Source organism: Engystomops pustulosus, chromosome 3, assembly GCF_040894005.1.
Source record: "Engystomops pustulosus chromosome 3, aEngPut4.maternal, whole genome shotgun sequence".
Taxonomy (NCBI): domain Eukaryota; kingdom Metazoa; phylum Chordata; class Amphibia; order Anura; family Leptodactylidae; genus Engystomops; species Engystomops pustulosus.
The window spans coordinates 93300334-93321735 of NC_092413.1; the positions used below are offsets into that span (position 1 = coordinate 93300334).

Genomic DNA, 21402 nt, shown 5'->3' on the forward strand with positions numbered 1-21402 from the left:
GATGAAATAAGTAAAAATCATAAATTGGTGGGTTTTTAACATTTTTTTTTCTATGGTATTCATCAAGTGGGTTCAATAATGATCTTTTTTAAATCTATGAATCGTAACTGATGCGGTTATACTATATATTTGAAGTTTGTGTTCTTATTGAGACTTTTTTGTGCATTATACATGTCTTTATATGTTTATGGGGCTTATGGGCATTTTTATTTATTTGTATTTAAAAATAATTTTTTTACACTTTATTACTAGTTCCACCATGGAACATGAACAAGCAATCATCTGATTGATTGTTCCTGATAACACCAGATTCTTGATAAAAGGATTCCAAAAAATCGTGAATCTGGTGCACCCTGCACACTTTACAGGCAAACCTAGTGCAGTTTGCACTGTTTTTGAAAAATGTGGGCCGGTATGCCAGATTTAACAAGCAGTCTAAGCCATTATGATAATTCGTATGTGCAAAAAAAAAACTTTTAAATGCCTCCCCCCGAAACTGGTAAAAAGCTAGTTATGTACGTACATTTAACAACAGTCAAGTAAGCCATCAGCAGGATTGGCTAAAGATCTATTAACCTCATTGATCATATGTTGAAGTACAAAATTCCCAAGGTGTCCCAACTTCTTTCCCTCTGCCTATTTAAATAAAAATAGTCATATTACATTGCAACCCAGGGGTCTGCATTGGGTCACAATATAACCAGCACAGTACTACATTTATTTTTGTAGTGCAACACCATGTCACTCTTCCAGAAGATAATGGGGGTCATTTACTAAGGGCCCGATTCGCATTTTCCCGACGTGTTACCCGAATATTTCCGATTTGCACTGATTTTTCCTGAATTGCCCCGGGGTTTTGGGCACGCGACGGAAATTGGGGGCATGGCCAAACGAAAACCCGATGGATTCGGAGAAACCGCCACATTTAACAAAAAAAAAGTGACGCTCAACACGCGCTTACCTTCACCCAGGGTAGGACGGTGAACTCCGATGCAATCCGATGGTCTTCAGCGCAGCAGCGATATCTGGTGGACGTCGGAGGAACTGCCTCAGTGAATCCCGATCGGACCCCAATCCCCCGCAGAGAACGGGCCGCTGGATCGCGAATGGACCGGGTAAGTAAATCTGCCCCAATGTAATCATTGAACAACCATAGGATTTATGTTCTGGTAGTGGAACATTAAAATTATCTGTTGTTCGAAGTTACTCAAGAAAAAGATTCTGGGGGAAGAATTGGATTTTATACCCCAGTCTTAAAAATACGGACATCAGAGTGAGATGCACTGTACCAGAGCATGCTCTCTGGCAAAACATGAACCAGAAAAACAAATGTACTCAAGCTAGAGCGGTGGATGTGATTTTTCCATAATATGTGATAAGATAAGATCATATAAATCATGATGGCCAACCAGTATATTTAATTTCTCCTTTTAATTGCAAAATCACAAAACTAAATAAAATGTAAACTTTAAACAAATAAGGACGCAGTCAACAGTTTTACTACTTTGTTCCATAACATATGATATGAGGGTGTTATTTGCCAAATGGGAATGAGAGCTGCTTTTCAGCATCATTTCAGTGCAAATATTCTTATTGCCTTTTGATATGTAGTACCAATAACATGAAAAACTTATTCAACAGGTTTTGATGATTCAGGTATTGATATGTTGTTGTTTTTATCCTTTATATTTAATTGGACTTTAAATATACTTTTCTAATAATTTTACTATTTATTACAATGCATGTTAGTTTGTTAAAATAAAAATATGCCAATGGAATCACTGCATGTTGGCAGTATGAAAGTTCACAGGAGCAATCCATTACTTAAAGAGAACCTGTCACCAAAAATGACCTAATAAACCAATACCAGGGGATTATCCAGAGAATCCACTTTGAAGTGAGATCTAAATTGGTTGTGTAAAGTCAGGGCAGTGTAGCATTCAAGTCAGAATCCTCAGTATACCCCGTCTACTGTGACTAACCCCACCAGACTAGACATGAACTAGACTTCCCTGGATGAAGGAAAGAAATGTCACAGCAGAAGGTGAGCTTTAATTCAGTGCTGAGCTCTCAAACTCTTTATACAACCAATATACATCACTCTTCAAAGATGATTTTCTGGATGATCCCACTATACTGGGCCATGAAAGAAACATGATTTGGAAGGTATAATGGTGCCTGACAACATACTGGTAGTGGTGTATTAGGTCAATTTCTCCAGGTAGGTAACCTTTAAGATATTACTATGGTGCCGCACTAGAAGGCCTTAAAAAACACAGTAGACACAGATGGTAAAAGTAAGTAAAAGTGAGATATTTTATGAAGTTCTCATGTATCTTCATTATGCAGTATTAACTTTTGAAAGGTGTAAAACATTAACCAAAACACTTCTACACTGTAATTGAAATATTCCAGTCTATTCTGCTTCATGAAGCTTTTAGTAGGAATCCTGACAAAACGCAGTGTTCTTATGAATGCTTCTGTACAGCAACTATTGTGTTAGTGATTCAGAAGCATAAACAGGACAACATCTGGACCGAATCGCATCAAGCACCCCCCACAAATCCTGTCAGAAGAGGAAAGCTAGAATTTCTATGAAGAAATATGGCATAAGGAAATGGAGATTTTACCATTGCTGAAAAAAAACTCCAGCTATCACTTTGCAGTGGGGGTTACGTGTGGTAGCAAATGTCTTTAAAACTAAATAAAACAAAGAAATGACATCCACCGATCATTCTTTTCAAATACGCAATGTAGCCAATCACTAATAGATGATGATACTATTGTTAGTTAAAGATGTGGAAAGCACTATGCAATATTTTACCTTATGGTTATACACTGTTGGTCTAATGATTCACTTTTATGTTTTATCTGTTCCAATTTTCTTTTTTTAAATCAGAACTTTTTTTTATTAAGACAGTAAAAAAACAGAGCTTCACATTTTCCATTTTATGAGTAGAGAGACAAAACATAAACAAATTGGATAACAAAAGCAAGGGCTTACAAATTAACGCCCATTCCCTGGGCACAGTCGGGTTTAGATGAACCATGAACCATGGACCTATTCTTGGCGCAGCCAGGAGATGTAGGAAAAATAGGATAACAGCCCTGCCTACCCTTACCACCCCTCCCACCCTTTCCCGGTCAGGCACCCCTCATAGCATATCCCTTTTAAAGGTGATGGGTCCCACCCTATGTTCTAAATGGGCCAAAGGTTATGCCAGGAGACTCGCGATGTTCTTGTACAGTGCCAATGTGTCGACGGGAAAGAAGTAGGATTAGGTTATTGGCTATATATTGTCTTTGGGGGTCGCTGTGACTAGTACCCCCTAATATTTAAATCTCCGCACTACCTGTAATCCCGTTAGGTGTGGTTGGGAATATACAGTACATACATGCAGCCATAAAATAAAAAACCTAAATAAGATAGAGATTGAAGCTTTGAATAAAAGTTAGGGTCAAATGTCAGAGGTTACCCGTTTTGTTATCTAAATGTCTGCTGCATTGTAAATAGGTTCATTAAGACATCCACACATTTTTGACACTGATCCTTTTGTACCTTTTTCCCCACATGTACCTCTATGTTTCAAAATATCAGCTACCTGTGTAATGCAAAAATATGTAGATTATTTTGGGTGTTAGTATATAACACTAATAAATTAATTACATGGATATTAAAGAAAACAGCAGAAAATACACAAGTCTACAAAGCTTAACCAAGTAAACATTGGTCAAGAAGAAGGCAAAACCTTTACCGCAAGTAGTAACTAGAAACTATTTGACATACGGCAAATTAAAATACGCCAACTTAAAAGTTAACGGATTCAACTTATGCAGTGAACTAAAAAAAAAAATACAATATTATGTACTTCAAGAAATGCATCCCTTACACTCAAAGAAACAACCATTAAAACATTTTCTAGCACATAGATTTATAGAATCAATGCTCCTACAATAAAGAACCCCAGCTATGATGAGGAAAATCCCTTCCTTTAATTATACATAGTGTATTCATATATTGATAAATTTGTGCTTATAGTAGATCACAGAGAAAATTGAAAAATGCCAATGACCACCTTTATAAATAAGGCCTTGAGCCAGAAAAATAGATTGTATTAATTATTATGTAGTATTACAGGCAAGATTTTCTAAAGATAAAAAAATGCACAACTATAAAATTGTTACTGTAGCAGATAAGAACAGAGCTTAGGATATTCCACTTCTCTGGTCTACAAAGTTGTCCAATGTTGCACATACTGCAATGTTTGTGAATTATGTTTATGTTTTATGAAGTTTTCTCTAGTTACTTAGAAAGCTGCTTGCAAAATCTGCATAATCAGACATGCAGACAGCTCATTTGTGTAACTGAAATGTTATCTCCCAAAATGCATTGATCACCAGTAATTAAAGAAATTACAAGGAATCTGAAATTAGATTTGTCTGGAAACAAAGAAGAAAACTCACAAATCTTAAAATCAATACAAGATCAAAAAATCTGAACTAATTCTAGTTACAATTCATGACCGTGTTCAAAAATTGATGGGCATGGAAAGAATTAAATGGGTATTCTCGGCTGGGCATTCACATTCAGTTTCATTAATCTGCCATATACAGGCGGTCCCCTACTTAAGAACACCCGACTTACAGATGACCCCTAGTTACAAATGGACCTCTGGATATTGGTAATTTATTGTACTTTAGCCTTAGGCTACAATAAACAGCTGTAACAGTTATCACAGGTGTCTGCTATGAAGCTTTATTGTAAATCCTGGTTCTTATGACAACCCAACATTTCTAAAATCCAATTGTCACAGAGACCAAAAAAATTTTGTCTGGAGCTATAATTATAAAATATACAGTTCGACTTGCATACAAATTCAACTTAAGAACAAACCTACAGAACTTATCTTGCATGTAACCCGGGGACTGCCTGTATAAACATTTCTTCAATTAGATGTTATTTAAAAAATGTTCCTGTGTGAAGAAAATTTCTCATAAATGTAGTGATATGGTCCCTTAGAAACAAGAATGTGTCCCTAGATATGGCCACCTCTGCTGGAGGGATTGCACAAATAAACAAAGTTTTTCTATATGAAATGTCCGAGGAGTTACTGCATAACACCACAGCCGCCCTGTGGTAATGATCGCTGAAGCCAGGAGGTCAGGCAGAGCTCAATAGCGCATGTCTGGCCACTGCTGCCAGAGTGTGGGGTGGTCATAACCGAGGAAGCCATCTAAGTTTATAAGGGACAACATAGCTACATTTATGAGAAATTATCTTCACACAGGAACATTTTTTTTAATAACATCCAATTGAAGAAATGTTTATTTAAGGCAGATTAATGAAACTGAATGTGAATGCCCAGATGAGAATACCCCTTTAATCTTTAGCCTCCTCATCTGAAATGGATGGACCTCAAAAGTTTTTCAGATGCACTGCTCATTACAGGAGAAAGAAGCAGAATAAAAAGAAGAGAAGCTGCTTTACTTAATGAAATATATCACATCATTTTTCTATTCATTTCTGAAAATATAAATAGCTTCAAAGCAGCAATATTAATCTTTACCCATGTTATGATGATGCCTAGTGGTGATCACATTATATCTGGCTGGAGAATAATTTACTAATGTCAGGCCAGAAGTTACACCTACTTATGGCTCATCATCATTTTTCAGTACTGTTTACAATCCTGATGCTTGTTTTACCAACACTCCGTAATTATATTATCTTAGCCTAATCTGTAACTGACCTAATATGTTACAACATCTGCCCACTCCTTAGTAAATACCTTCATGACCTTATATCACATAATGTCATCTGTTTACATGATATCACACTCACTATAAACAAACAGACAGCATATTCATTGAGATAATAGAATAAAAGTAATACTTAGAAAAGAACATTCCCAATGAACTATTAGTAATGTCATCTGCAACAAGGCTGCATGGTTAGGTATTAAAAAGGGTATGTTACTATTTTTTATAAATATTACTGTCAATAATAAAAAAAAAATTTACTGTTCCAGGACAAAGTTATGTCATGATGACTTTTGATTAAAGATGAGGAAGAAGCACCTTAAGGAGGGCAAACAGAGTTGCAGAAGAACCTCTGAAGATAAACACTCCAGATATTGCCCAAGAGGTAATCTATTGGTTAGGATTCTCAATACCACAAAACACTACAAAGATTATCCAAGTATTTACTTACTAACTGAATCTACAATAGGTGATGATGATACACTTACAGTGATATACCGAAAGTATAGTAATTGGGGGAAATTTATCTTTATGGACAGTTTCTATGGCTGTCTTTGGAGCTTTACCGCCCGTCAGAATAATTAAAGCAGCTTTGGCCCTTTAATCAATGTTCTTATGCTCTACTGGTGTATGGGATTTTTCAAAGAGGCCCAAAGCGCATAAAAGGTAGCAGTACATACACCAGAGACTATTCAACTTTTTTACGCCAAAAAAGCCCAGCAAAACCAATTATAAATCTCCCCCATTGTGGCTATCCCAAATTAGTACCTAAACTTAAATCTTTACCACGGACTAAGGTCGCATGAATGTGAAACTGGGTTGCACGCTATCCTTTGTTTTTAGCAGCTAGCACACAGTCCCTCATCTTTCTATAGGCTTATGCCCAATGCTGTGGTTTCCACGGCCTCCACATGAGCCAACTGTCAGAGCCTCAAAAGTTAGAGTAGGTCGTATTCTTGCCCGAGTTTGTTGCCCAGACAGTCTTTTTCTTTTGTAATGGGGATGTGAGGACCGCAGCACCCTGTTTGTAGCCCGCAAACAGCACACATTTGTGTGCATGGGGCTTAACACTAAGAACCTGCAGGGCACAGGGCATACAATTTCTGAAATGTATTCACAAATACTGCAGGGTTTTGAGTAGTAATCTTAAACATGATTTAAACATGTCTTAATAAAGCCACTTCAATGAGTGTAGAATCTTAGGGACAGAGTGACGAGCTATGATTTTGCCCCTAAGGGAGATGTTTTATTTAGAATGCCCCTAATTCAGATGCCCTTCTCTACTACTGTAATGTTTTTGCACTTTTTCTGTTAATAAGAAGCAATTATCAATTTTGCTGCAGTAATATCACAATCTCTATATTACATGCACTCTTGAATATATATTTTGTTGTACAAAAATCCTTTACATCATTTATAGCAAATACTTAATATAGTTAAAAACAATGGAGAAAATAAAAAATGAGGAAATAGATAACAAAGCAATAACTGTAATGAAAGAAGGGAAAATTTATACATTCTATTTATAGCGCACCCAATTTATTATGTCAAGATGTCTGTTAAAAATGACAGAAGAATAAAAAGTCTACATGCCGTAATGGTTGATCGTAATCACTTTTTAATGTTTGGTTAATCACTTTGATTTATATTTGCCCAGACCTCTATTCTTCAGTTGGGCAAATGGACATTGTCTGTCAAAGATCACTTCCTGCGATGCCACCTATAAGGAGGGATTTCACATAATAAATCAGCAATTTCTTACAGACTAGAAAAGAAAATGACTTCCTGGCAAATCATCTTTTAACTGCTCAAATTATGCGCACAATGATTTATGGCTGGGTGATGACTCCACTGATGAGGAAGTGAACTTTAGATATACATACATGAATTGAAAGAAACTTATTTGTAGACTGAAAAACAAAAAGTTAACACCCAGTTCTGAGAACTGAGGAGAAAAAATCATGACCTTCCTGACCCCTTGTATCATCACACAGGTCTTAGCTAGCCGCCTGTTCTTTACAACTCTGCAGGTAATATTTTAGCAGGCTTTAGTACTAAAATCATAGTCAGAAACTAACAGTTATCACACTGGGCTTGTGTACAAAGGACACCGATTCTAACGTAGGGATGCACAAAGACAACTTGGAAATTCTGAGTAAAGCCTACACATATTCATTACAAGTCACACTGGAAGTTAAATAGAAATGTTTTTAAAACCAGCTTTAAGACAAAAAAATCATTTGTCCCATTAAAAGGGTTAATTACTAGGAGGCCCTGAAACTGCAAACTAAGGGAGAAAACTAAGGTTAAAGGGCATCTACCACCAGGATGAAGGATTGTATGCAAATGAGCCTGAGGGACTCCAGGCTCTATAGGTGTTAATGGAGCCTAGAGCCCCTCAGGCTCATTTGCATACAGTCTTTCATCCTGGTGCTAGATGTACTTTAAGCCTTGGCTTTCTGTGGTGTAGCAAGCCTCATTCAATCAGGCAGACCACTAGTGATAAAAAGCAGCCTCCCCCCTATGGGATGCACATCAGCCTATATTAGGCTATCCATACACATTGCAGATTTTCATGCAGAGAACCTTCATGAAAATCCTCAAGAAAATCAGCACAATTTGCATTTTACATGCAGATTTCATGTGGATTTGTCAATTTATTGTTACATTTTTTGTGTGCTTTTTTATGCCGTTTTATGTGCGTTTTTTACTTGGTTTTTTTCACCTGATTTGATGTCATTTAAAGCAAAAAAGTGCATCAAATCCAAATCAAGGTGCAGGTTTGACAGAGATTTTTTACTCTTCAATGTAAAAGAACGCATGCAAATATTTGCAAGGTAGTACAAGAAAAGTAACATGATCATTATTTTATTTTCTGCACTGAGTAGCAATTTCCATGCAGACAAAAATGTATTGTTCACGTTACTTTTTCAAAATCACATTCACTTTAATGCTACTGTATTACACTGCAGAGTTTCTGCACCAAAATCTGTGTGTAATATCTGCACAGACTCCACAATGTGTGCAGATAGTGTTAAGGTTACTTGTGTTCTAGCAAAGATGTGTGATACTAAGGCCCCTTCCACACTCGCGTTGCAGATCACGTCAGAGTTTGATGAGGGTGCGATCAGGGTTTGGTCAGTGAAAAACGCACATTTTAAGTTCAATCAGTTTTCAGTCAGAGTTTGTTCAGTGTCAGCATTTTTTGAGGGATTTTAATGCGTTTTTCACGCACAGATAACATGCTTGAAAAGGACTCAGGACTGAGCTCTATCTTTTCTATAGCAATTGATGCGTGAAAAACACATTGCACTTGCATGTGTCTCAGAGTGCAATGCGTTTTTGATGCCTCTCTATAGACATGTATGGAGTGTTTTTCACGCGCCTGACTTGTAGAGCATGCTGAGATTTAAACTTCAGCTAAAAAAAACATGCATGTGTGCGTGAAAAAAAGCAAGTCTGAAAAAGCGCACAGGATCAGAGTGTAATGCAAGTTCTGTGCGTTAAAAGCACGCACAGAACACGCACGTGAAAAACGCAAGTGTAGAAGGGGCCTAATGGATTTCTGTGTTGACTTGGCTCCAGTCTACAACTCCATGTGAAAACTTCGACTATGTCTGATGCCCTGAACTTGGACTTTTTACTATTCTCTGCCTGACTCCTTGTATTTTTCTCCAGCATGCTCAGACCCACTTGTGCCAGCGGTAAATTACACTGGGATTACTTCATAAATTAGTAGCCTTGTGTCATTGCAGTGATGTCTAGATCCCTCTTTTAAGATTGAAAAACAAGGGAGAAGCCCTTTGTATGAGCCAAAATGCAACCTGGTTAATTGACTCAAAGGATCACAAACCACTGCTTGCTATAATAATCTGCTACATAAACTCATTATACACACCTATTCTGCTAAAGAATATTGTAATGCACACACTAGTTGCTGCAGAGCGTCATTTTAGGCCATAATGTGAGGTTCTACAGAACCTCAAAGTACACACGTTTACTGCTGCAGAATATCATGATGCTCACTTAAACTCTGTAGAGCCTTATAAAACCCACTAGAAGGCATGACCATGCTGGTAAACTAATATGCTTAGAGTAAGGGATTGTTTGGTTTATACAAGCTGGGATGTTTAGGGACCATTACTGTACAGCTACATGCGATTATTACTGGGAGCCCATCAACATGTGAACTGTTCTAACAAAAGAAAAAAAGATTTTGCAAAGTGGTCACCCTAGTGTTTTTCAGAATATGAACAGTTGGAATTCATTATGTACCTATACCAGTGGAGGCAGGACCTGACAACTTGTTCATTACAGATTTTGCAAAACTTGCTATCTTCCTATTGCTTCTTTTCTATGTTTTCTGAAGTTTGTTTTCATCTAACCTCAGGCTACAAGCATGTCTTTCTATAATGCCCTGAGATTTATTTTCTATCTTTTAATTTACAAATACAGAGCAGATGTAGGAACACAGAGATTCAAGTATCCAAGACATCTGCAGCATACTTATTAAAGCCAAACATCTCATTGCGTCTCATGGGAATGTGTATTTGGATAAATAGAATACAGCCTGTTGTTTGAGAAATTGTATTTTTTGCCCCCCTGTAGGGTTGCATAAAGACGTAAGATGTGTATCATTTTAATAAGTACTGCAGGTGTGTTTGTTCACTTGTGTAAAGACCTGAAAATGATATAAATCAGCATAGCATGACGTCAACTATATTCAGCAAAGAACAGAAACTGTTGTTACAGGCTATAGAACCAAAAAGTTCAATAATTTGAGACCAAAGCAATTCATCTGCAAAAGTGAACCTTCACTATAAAAGTTTATACAAAGAAGAAGTGAAAATGGCAATTTTACTTAGTGTATACTATGTACATGTTTGATCAAGAATCAAAGTAACACTAGGGGGCAGCATAACAATGAGTTGATTTCAATATCATATCTTGAGGAACTTCACCAACTCACACCAATGTCGGAGAAAACATTTAAAGGAAACCTACCATTTAGAATGGCAGGGGTAAGCTGTAAGTACCGAGCACCAGCTACTTTACTTTTGTTAGTGTTATAAACCGCGGTATCGTGGTTTTAACACTTTTTAAACTTTAGAGCAGAAGAGGCTTCGGCGCTGCGCATGACCGCGCGCGCAACATCTCCGCTATTTCCTATGTAGGCGCGCGCACGATCGTGCGCACGCAGCGCCGAAGCCTCTCCTGCTCTAAAGTTTAAAAAGTGTTAAAACCGCGATACCGCGGTTTATAATACTAACGAAAGTAAGTACCGGCACCAGCTCACCCTGAGCTGGTGCTCGGTACTTACAGCTTACCCCTGCCATTCTAAATGGTAGGTTTCCTTTAAGGTGTTTTCATATTCAAAACATTTGTTGCAGAAATTACTGGTGCATAATTTTGCTAATGGATTTCATATCCCTAATGACTAAAATTACTTCAGTAAATTATCTTAAAACTATCAATTTTATGAATTTATGAAAACTCCAAGTAAGCAAAAAAATTTGATTTTCTATTCATGTATTTTTATCCATAAAAATACAACTATACACAGGTATAGAGATGCTTAAAGAGATCATGTCAGGCACTGCTATCCCCCAAAATCATAGTTCCTACCTCTTTTACTGCAGTGAGTTGCTCTGCATGATGATTGAAATTAGTCAGCAGCTCCTGTGTTTTATAAAACAAACGCCCACTCTGCATAATAATCCTGCGATTTGAGTCAGCTGGGTGTTCCTGAGCTGTCCTGAGTCTGGCTGCAACACCCCCTCACATTGAGCACACCCATATCTGTGCTGCCGTTTAAAAACCATTTATTATTAAATACAATATGAAAACTCAAAAAACACATATACACTAGATAAAATATACACAGAATATGCATGGATATTGAATTTATAACCAACTATTTTATCGTACTATATATAAAACACAAATTGCAAGGGCCCTAGAATGTACAATAGTAATAGTGGAGACAAAAATGGGTCTGAAAATGGACAGGGGTGGGATACAAGAAGTTACCCCTGGATCAAACAAAACGATTGTTAAAATCATGACTGGCTCAACAAGCTGAGGAGAAGCCGGATGCAACATGTTACTTGCTGCAGACTTTAGCTAGCAAGCGGCAATTGTGGGACATCACTGTGACTATTGTGGAGACATTGTTGTGAGTACTAGCTACTGGGGGCATCACTAGGACAAGCACTGTTACTACTAGAGGCAGTCTCTGTCATTACTGGCTACTGGGAACATACTCTGTGACTACTGCCTACTGAGGAAGGTTCTGTGACTACTGGCCACTGCGGTAAGCTCTTTGTTTACTGGCTACTGGGGATACTGGGAGCAGGCACTGTGACCACTGGATACTGGGAGCAGGCACTGTTACTACTGGCTAGTGAGAGCAGGCAGTGTGATTATTGGCTACTGTTACAAGCACTGTTACTTCTGATTACTGGGGAAGGCACTGGCTACTCGGGGCAAGCACTGGGATACTGGCTACTGGGACAGGCTCTGTGACTATTGGCTCCTGGGAACAGGTTCTGTGACTTCTCGATGGGGTAAACTATTTGAGTTCTGCCGACTGCGAGCAGGCTTTGTTTTTACTGGCTACTAGGGGCAGGTTCTATGCGAGCGCCCTAGGGAGCAGAGCCAGGAGCCCGGAGAGCTGAGTACGGGCTGGGGGGACACCGCGCCACATGGAAGGGCATGAGTGTACCCGTGATCGGTACCGAGGACAATTAAAATCCTTCCAACTCCCAACCCACTCTTGTCTTTTCTTACTGTGATGACAAAACACCTTGGGTTATTGTTGTTAACTTGTTGCTTTTTGTCTTTTTGTAAAATTGCGCTAAACCCCAGGATATGGTACACAGGATAAGCTACACATGTCTGTTTGATGCAGGTTCCATTTAAAGGAACTGTAACTATCTCCAGAACTGAGCCCTCCAATACCTTGTCCTACTCGGTGCCATAGTTAGGCATGCACAATTTCTCCATTTTACATACACGTGTGTACAGCTGTTTAGTAAATGGAGAATCTTGCATATGCAATGGCAATCTCCTTTAATTACATCCATGGCACAAGGCAAGAAGGAAGGCAATTCCCTTGCTTCATTATAGCATTTATTTACAGCACATAGTAAGTGTTATCCACCCTGTTTTGCTATGGCCTGAGTGTTTTCATATGTTTTTAATATTTTACTGTAGATTTTTTTTGATAAGGACACAACCACTACCAATATTTCTGATGTAGGTGACAGAGGACCCAGGCCCAGGGGTCAGAGAATAGTCAATGACAGTTAGAGGTTGTTGCAAGCAGTAGTCAGGCAGAATCCAGTGCAGATGCCAGAGAGGCATATTTCTATGCAGAAATAGATGAAAGTAAGGTTATCAGGAGAAACCGATAGAGAATAAATCGAAGTCAAAGAGCTGGGGTGAGAAACACAGGAATTCAGACTACATCAGAAGTATGCACCTAGTAAACTAGGAAAAATAGCCAGATGTACGGATAAGTGATCACTGTTCCGTCCCGACCCTCAGTAGCAATCAAAGGTATGTGTGTTTTTAAGACACACATACAGCTGCTTAGGGAACACAGATGTCCAAACACAATGTGACCACTAACTGCACTCTCTTTGTGAACCGTCGTCGTCTAAACAGTCAGAGAGAGGATTTAGGCAGCTGTATTATCATACTGCTTTTGTCCTGGAGAAGAAGCCTGGTAAAAAGGTAATTGGAAATGGACACTTTACACACTTGGGCATTTAAATCTCAGAACTCTGTGTCATGCAACCCATATGCTGCTGGCTGGTGATGTGAAGCCAAAAGGATTGCTATTAAGAAATCTAAGCATAATAGTCCAAACCGTCCGTTCAAAAATATGAAAGAGGTTACAATTATTTTTTTGGAGGACTTTCAAGGACATCAATATTTACACAATATCTATTATCTTAATATCATCTGTAACCTTGTCCATAAAAGCATGAGCTCCAGTTCCAAGGATATCACATGTTTTTGTTCTTTTTATTGAAATGTTCTTATTAATAAAGAGTTTAAGAATTTAAGGGTTGTCCAGTTACCACAAGTAAATGTTATTGTTTCTATAATAAAAGTTCTAGAGTTTTCCAATATACTTTCTTCATACATTCTGTACAGTTTTCTAGTTTTTCTCTAATAATAATAATAATAATAATAATAATAATAATATTTCTTTATTTATATAACGCACACAGATTACGCAGTGCACCACAAAGCATGTCAAATTGGTCTCTAGGAAGCTTCTTTTGTTGAAAAAAATAGTCCATAGTCAAGTGATATCACAGAGGTGCATGGCTCATTGGAATCACAGAGAATAATGGAACCTGTGTGTCAATTACGAGCCATGCAAGAGGATATGGCTAATAGACGCTTTGAACTATGTGTCATCAACATGGCAGTGGCATTTATTGATGAGCGGACCCAAACTTTCAGTTCAGGTCCAGGGTTCGGAAGCGTCCCGCAGGACCCGAACAAATTGGTGCCTTTGCAGCCAATCTGGTAAATGGACACCTCTAGCTACTAGCCATGGCTGTGATTGGTCAGGCGGACATCATAGCAAGGGACTAAGTATAGAAGAGAAGTAGGGGTCCTAGGACAAAGCCTTGTAAGGATAAGGTGAACCAGTTCTAAAAAAAAAACTTTAGGGAATACATTAGGGAATATGTGTGTAACCAGTTATTCAAATCATGGTAATAATATCCCTGTTTTTGTTGAAAAATTTGTTAGGAGCAAATAGAAATTATGGAAACTTAAATGGAACCTTTCACCACATTAACACCCCAATCCCACAAACAGTAGCTTGTTCCTCCATTTGTAAGTTAACATGAGGTCTTTTTATATCTTTTTAATCTTGCAGAGTGTCCAAAAAAGTGCTTTTATTTCTTCCCAAGATCCAGTCAAGGAGGTGGAAAGCTCGACTAAGCATGCAGGTAACCCCACTTCCTGACCCCCGTTTGGACTGCACACTGTGCCTCTGGTCATCGTCTGGCACTTCCCACTGCAGCCTCCTCACGCCAACATCACACTGTGGCTATTTCGAGTTCTTGTGTATGCACAGTGGTACTCCCACAAGGTGTATTCCGGGACACTTTGTATGCACAAGATCTCCAGATTATTTTAGAAATTAGTTTGGTAAATAACACTACTCATATTGAACATACGCTTGTGTGTTGAAAGTTCCCATTACCAATTCTGTGTGATTAGCAGACCCAGTAAATGTTTATGTTCACTGCCTCCTGCTGGATCCAAATTGAGCTTCTGGATCCCCACAAACGCAAAACATGAGCATCAACTGTGTGTTATTTCCGTATATACAACATCTCCCACCGGGGCATGGCCTTTCTACGGTGGCTGTAGACAGCTGGGGCCTAGAATACCGTTGTGGCTGGCTTATGCAGCCTTGGGCATGCTATGGTCACGGTACTTGTTATTGGGACCGAAGGACTGGCCTACAGTCTGATAGGTCTCCAAAAGGTGGTATGTGCTAGAAAAGTGGAGGGAGAGGCTGATGAAAGAGGTTTCTCCCTGGTGCAACCCCTGAGGTGTATATGGGAATCCCTGGGTGATGAAGGATGGGGAGCCCATGATGGAGAAGCAGCCTGATTCAGGGATCACACGGAGGCACGTTGTGCAAAGCAACAGCCTAACTTCAACAGAAGGTTCAGCTGGATAGCTGGTATGAGATAGCTGGTCCATAGAAAGGGTTGCTCACAGCCTGGTATACACTATGGGGGGGGGGCTGTGTATACACTATAAGGGGCCCTGGCTGTGTATATACTACAAGGGGTCCGTAATATTATATAATAAGGGGAGCTGTATATAATGTAATAAGGGTCTGTTGTGTCATGACAGATGCAACAGCCATAGGTGGGAGAAGACGTACTGATGGAGCTGGTCACCTATGAGGCACTAGATGCCACTGTTGTCTGTGTCACAGAATGACTACTGGCTCTTAGCACGTGTAGTGTCAGTCACAGAGAAGCAGTTACTAATTTTAAGTAATGTTGCATTTTTTCTTTATCAGGTTTTAGACTCTTTTTAAAAGTTTGTCTTTAAATTCAGCAGGCCGAACAGGGGTGGTCTGGTGTTGGGGGGGCATTTCAATTTTTCGCTGGCAGCAAATAGGCTAGAATTTTTTTTCATAAAAAGCACAAAGCAAGTGTTCATTTAATTGGATTGTGCTCTCAAACTTTAGCTATGATATTTTGTGGCGGGACTGGATTTTAGCATAAACATTCGGAATACATACTAGGGTTTTTGCTGCCTGAGGCAAAAATTTAAATGACCCCCCCCCCCCCCCCCCCGCTTCCAGGATATGTTCAGCCCACTGAATTTCCACATTTTTAAAAAACACTTACAACCTGTTAAAGAAAAAATGCTGACAACATTAATTAAAATTAGTAACTGGCCCTCTGTGACACCCAGGCCCGGCTCCAGCACCTGGTATACCTGGGCAAGTGCCGGGGCCCAGAGAGCTGCCGGGGGCCCACACACGCTGTTTTGACTGAGGAAGTGTCCTGTGCCCTGCACTGTTCCTCCCTCACTCGGACAAGGCACAGGACAGTTAGAGGCTGCTGAGCAGCCTGTGAGATACAGCACATAATGGGTTAACCCACCCTTCCCCCATCTCCTCTTAACAGGAGCTGCAGTATAGCAGAGATCTGGCAGCTTAAAGATCGGGACAAAGAGGAGGAGGAGGAGAAGCCTGAAGACTCCTCAGTGTGATACCAGGGCTGCTGCAGACACCACAGGGTGTAATAGTATGTCACATGCATGGCTGTGTATTACTAATCCATATGGTGAGTGTATGGTATGTGTGATGATGTGTTTCCCTGCATGTGTATCTGTTTTCATGTATCTGTCTGTCAGTGTGTGTGTTTGCCTCAATGCTTGTCTGTATGTATCTGTCTGTATGTATCTATCTGCATGCAGCTATACTTGCCTGCATGTGTGACTGCCTGTATATATGGCTTGCTGCATGTGTGAATGCCTGTTGGTTTGTATGTACATGAGAAGGAGAGAGGCTTCTGTTTCAGCAGTGATGTGTATTATGAGATTCTGCAGCAGCAAAGTTGTGTATTAGGAGGTTCTGCAGCAGCTGAACTGTTATTATGATGTATTGAAGCAGCTGAAGTGTGCATTATGATGTTAGGCAGCAGCAGTGATCTGTATTATGAGGGGTGTATTATGAGGTTCCGCAGCAGCTGAGGGGTGTATTATGAGGTTCCGCAGCAGCTGAGGGGTGTATTATGAGGTTCCACAGCAGCTGAGTTGAAGCTTCAGTTTTATTACTTGGCAGAGGGGCACAAAGTTTTAGGCTTGTCCTGTTGGTTAAATGACCTCAAAACTGCCCTGACCTTGATACGGCTGTTTGGGATGATAAATTAGGGAATATTTTAGGGAACAGGAGACTGTTTTAGTTTCTGAATTTTAAATGCTGCCACGTGAGTTCACTGCAAAGGGGCCTCCTGAGGTTCTGTCGCCCAGGGGCCTACTGAAACCTGGAGCCGGCCCTGGTGACACCACACGTGGTACCACTAGCCGGTCAGTGACACAGACAATAGTGTCATCTAGTACCTCACAGGTGACGAACTGCTCCATCAGGAAGAGGATTTCATTACGTCTTCTCCCGCCCAGGACTGTTGAATTTGCTAGCAGATGTCTTCTGCTCCCGGCACCACATCTCTGCACTGCACCAATAATATACCACAGTCATTTACAGTATATATTCACCGAAATAACAGCGCTCCTAAATCATATACTGTACACCTCTCATGACACAACGAACCACTCTGCCCCACCCCCCACCATACACACAGAATGGATAAAGAATCCCTTCTTCATTTATTTAAAAATTTATAATAAAAGCTCCTCTCCCCTAATTAAATTATATACAGCTCCTATAGTTTAATTAAAATCTGACCCCTATATCCAGATTCTCCCACGTTTAACTATATACAGATTTACCGCCCCCAAATTTTATTTAAATCATGCCCCCACTCAGTTAAATTACATACAGTACCCCATATAAACCATCCTCCCTTTTAAATACAGCCCCCTCCTATATTTCTATAAGATACAGCCCCCTCCCATATAATGCTTCACCCACAAGTTATATAAAATACAGCCCACCTTGATTATATAATGTGTAGTTAAATTATGGTTAAAAGCCACCCCCAGGTTACATAATGTCCAGCTCACCTCCCATATTATATAATATACAGCCCCCTTTATTATATAAATATGCAGCCTCTGTTTAATACAGCCCCCTTATTTTAAAATAAGGAGCTCCCATATTCTATGATATACTGTCCCCCCATTTTCTTAGATATACTGCCCCCCGTTTGTTTAGATATACTGCCCCCCGTTTGTTAAGATATACTGCCCCCCGTTTATTTAGATATACAGCCCACCTTTTATAAAAATAATAAAGCAATCCACTCACCTTGACTCCTGTCACGCTCCCCCGCCGGCGTTCGGTCTTTGGCTGGCTTGTGCTCTGTGAAGGGACGTAGGCAGCGTGATGTCATCGCACGCTGCCTGAGTCCTCCAGAGCAGCAGAGCGGCACGGACAGAAGGATCTGTGCCAGCGCCGCTCTGTACTTCATTCGCGTCTGTCTCTTAAAGAGACAGGCGCAATTGATTTTTCATCGCCACCCGAATAGCCCACATTATGGCCCCAAATTTCGCCGCCTCACTCAGAGCTCGGGCATCTGCCGCTTGAGGCGAGATTTTCATCTCGCCTCATGGCAGATGCGCCCTGTATATACCAGTGATGGCAAACCTTTTAGCGGCCGAGTGCCCAAAAAGCAACCCAAAACCCTATCGCAAGGTGCCAACCAAAAATTAAAGAAGTAACTTATTTGTCCATGTTCTTCAACAACTTTCAATCATATTGGCCTCCTGAGGAAAGAAACACAATAGAAAGATGGAAAATTTGCATCATTTTAGCTTCTTTCCAGTGACCCTCTGTAAACAGAGACTTGTAGTGGCCAGCAGGAGGTCCTTCAAAGATAATTCAGCCCTGTCTATTCATTCTCCCTCCTCCTACAGTCCCTAGTAACGAAGTAAGTATCAAAATATGACTGAAAGCAGCATCTTATAAGTTGCTTGGAACTGCAGGAAGATTCTTTGAGTCCTGTCTGGTGAGCTGGGGCGATGGCCTGGGTGCCCACAGAAAGGGCTCTGAGTGCCATCTCTGGCACCCATGCCATAGGTTCACCACCACTGCTATATACTGAAAAATATTTTTCTACAATGACTTTGTATGAATGTTTTCCTATTTATAATTTTATAAATATATAATTTATCCACCATTTTATAAACATTTTCCATAATTATGTCACTATGACCAGAAGAGAAAATCGCATTTAAAATCACAAATTTACACAAGTTCCAATTAATTCTGACAGGTTAAAAAACATAGATGTGCACTAGGCAAATTTTTAAATTGAGCAGATTATTCTACAGACAGATATGTTTTATTGAGTGGTAGCGTGCTCCTGGCTTAAGATTTGCATCATGTGAACTCAGTGTGACTTTAATAAATCAATTCTCAGGTATTGAAAGAATTCTGATACATGCTTGAGCAGCGAGGAATACCTTGCCCATTTCTCCATCTACTGGTCTATAACAACATTACATAGCTGTCTCTATTGTGTTCACTAAGCAGTACTTCATTATCTTCCATCCATTGTTCATGTTAAAGTGATAAACATTTCACATTTAAGACAACTCTGAACACAAATAGACACAGACAATAGTTTAGTAAAAACAGAATATCCCTACAATCAGATGCGTGATATACATTATGATCATATGATGATGTCATCAATGATTCCAGGAACCACATCCAGCGTTATACGCACAAACCACAATTAAAGGGGTATTCCTATTTCAGCAAATAAAAGTTATTGTTTGTGTAATGAAAAGTTATACAATTTTCCAACATACATTTCTGTATCAATTCTTTACAGTCTTCTAGACCTCTGCTTGCTGTCATTCTATAGTAAGCTTCTATGTCTACCTCCAGTGGATACCCTCTTTGATACTAACAAGCCATGCACCTGTGTGACCACGGACAGATTTCTCAGAAAAGAAAGAAGGCTAAAGCTGTGTAGTGGATACTACAGTCTAGACAAACACTGCAGCCAGCCTGTACCAATATCTAACATGGTATAAGCAATTGTTGGATATACAACATAACTTTTAATGTATTTTGATAAAATAGCAATATTTCTCCACAGTAAAATTATAATCCCAGAAAAGCAAGATAAAATTGTGAGTATATTCACTGAAATATTGACTCTACACTAAGTCCTACAATGTTCAGTAACTCACAAATAACACATAAAAGGTTGCTACGGGGCCCATGCTGCACAGGGGCCCGGGATGGACGGCGATACCAAAATTTATTAGTGCCGTTCTCCCGAGCCCCGTCTGCTGTGCTGAACGCATAGCAGCCCGCACTCTCCTGACCCGCCTTCAAGCCCGCCGGTACGTCCTCTTCCCTCTTCATCCTCCCTGCCTGTGGCCGGCACTTCTTCCCTCCCATGCACCTCCTGCCGACCGGCACTTCCTATTACCTGCCGTTCGTATAAATGTGTATGTATATGTATATGTATATATGTGTATATGGTGTGTGTGTGTATGTATGTATGTATATGTATATATGTGTATATGGTGTGTGTGTGTATGTATGTATGTATATGTATATATGTGTATATGGTGTGTGTGTGTATGTATGTATGTATATGTATATATGTGTATATGGTGTGTGTGTGTGTGTGTATGTATATGTATATATGTGTATATGGTGTGTGTGTGTGTGTGTATGTATATGTATATATGTGTATATGGTGTGTGTGTGTGTGTGTATGTATATGTATATATGTGTATATGGTGTGTGTGTGTGTGTGTGTATGTATATGTATATATGTGTATATGGTGTGTGTGTGTGTGTGTGTGTGTATGTATATGTATATATGTGTATATGGTGTGTGTGTGTGTGTGTATGTATATGTATATATGTGTATATGGTGTGTGTGTGTGTGTGTGTGTGTGTGTATGTATATGTATATATGTGTATATGGTGTGTGTGTGTGTGTGTATGTATATGTATATATGTGTATATGGTGTGTGTGTGTGTGTGTATGTATATGTATATATGTGTATATGGTGTGTGTGTGTGTGTGTATGTATATGTATATATGTGTATATGGTGTGTGTGTGTGTGTGTATGTATATGTATATATGTGTATATGGTGTGTGTGTGTGTGTGTGTGTATATGTATATATGTGTATATGGTGTGTGTGTGTGTGTGTATGTATATGTATATATGTGTATATGGTGTGTGTGTGTGTGTGTATGTATATGTATATATGTGTATATGGTGTGTGTGTGTGTGTATGTATATGTATATATGTGTATATGGTGTGTGTGTGTGTATGTATATGTATATATGTGTATATGGTGTGTGTGTGTGTATGTATATGTATATATGTGTATATGGTGTGTGTGTGTGTGTGTATGTATATGTATATATGTGTATATGGTGTGTGTGTGTGTGTATGTATATGTATATATGTGTATATGGT

At 39.3% G+C, this 21402-nt stretch overlaps 1 protein-coding gene and 1 long non-coding RNA gene across 2 annotated transcripts in view; one reads left to right on the plus strand and one right to left on the minus strand.

Annotated features, from left to right (window-relative positions):
* PDE7B (phosphodiesterase 7B) overlaps nt 1–21402 on the minus strand; it is a 251962-nt gene that overhangs the window by 194058 nt on the left and 36502 nt on the right. The gene's annotated exons all lie outside the window — the stretch shown is intronic.
* Nucleotides 6036–20062, plus strand: LOC140121637 (uncharacterized). The gene is made up of 3 exons (XR_011854141.1): nt 6036–6145; nt 14663–14735; nt 19782–20062. It is a non-coding gene; the product is annotated as an uncharacterized lncRNA (long non-coding RNA).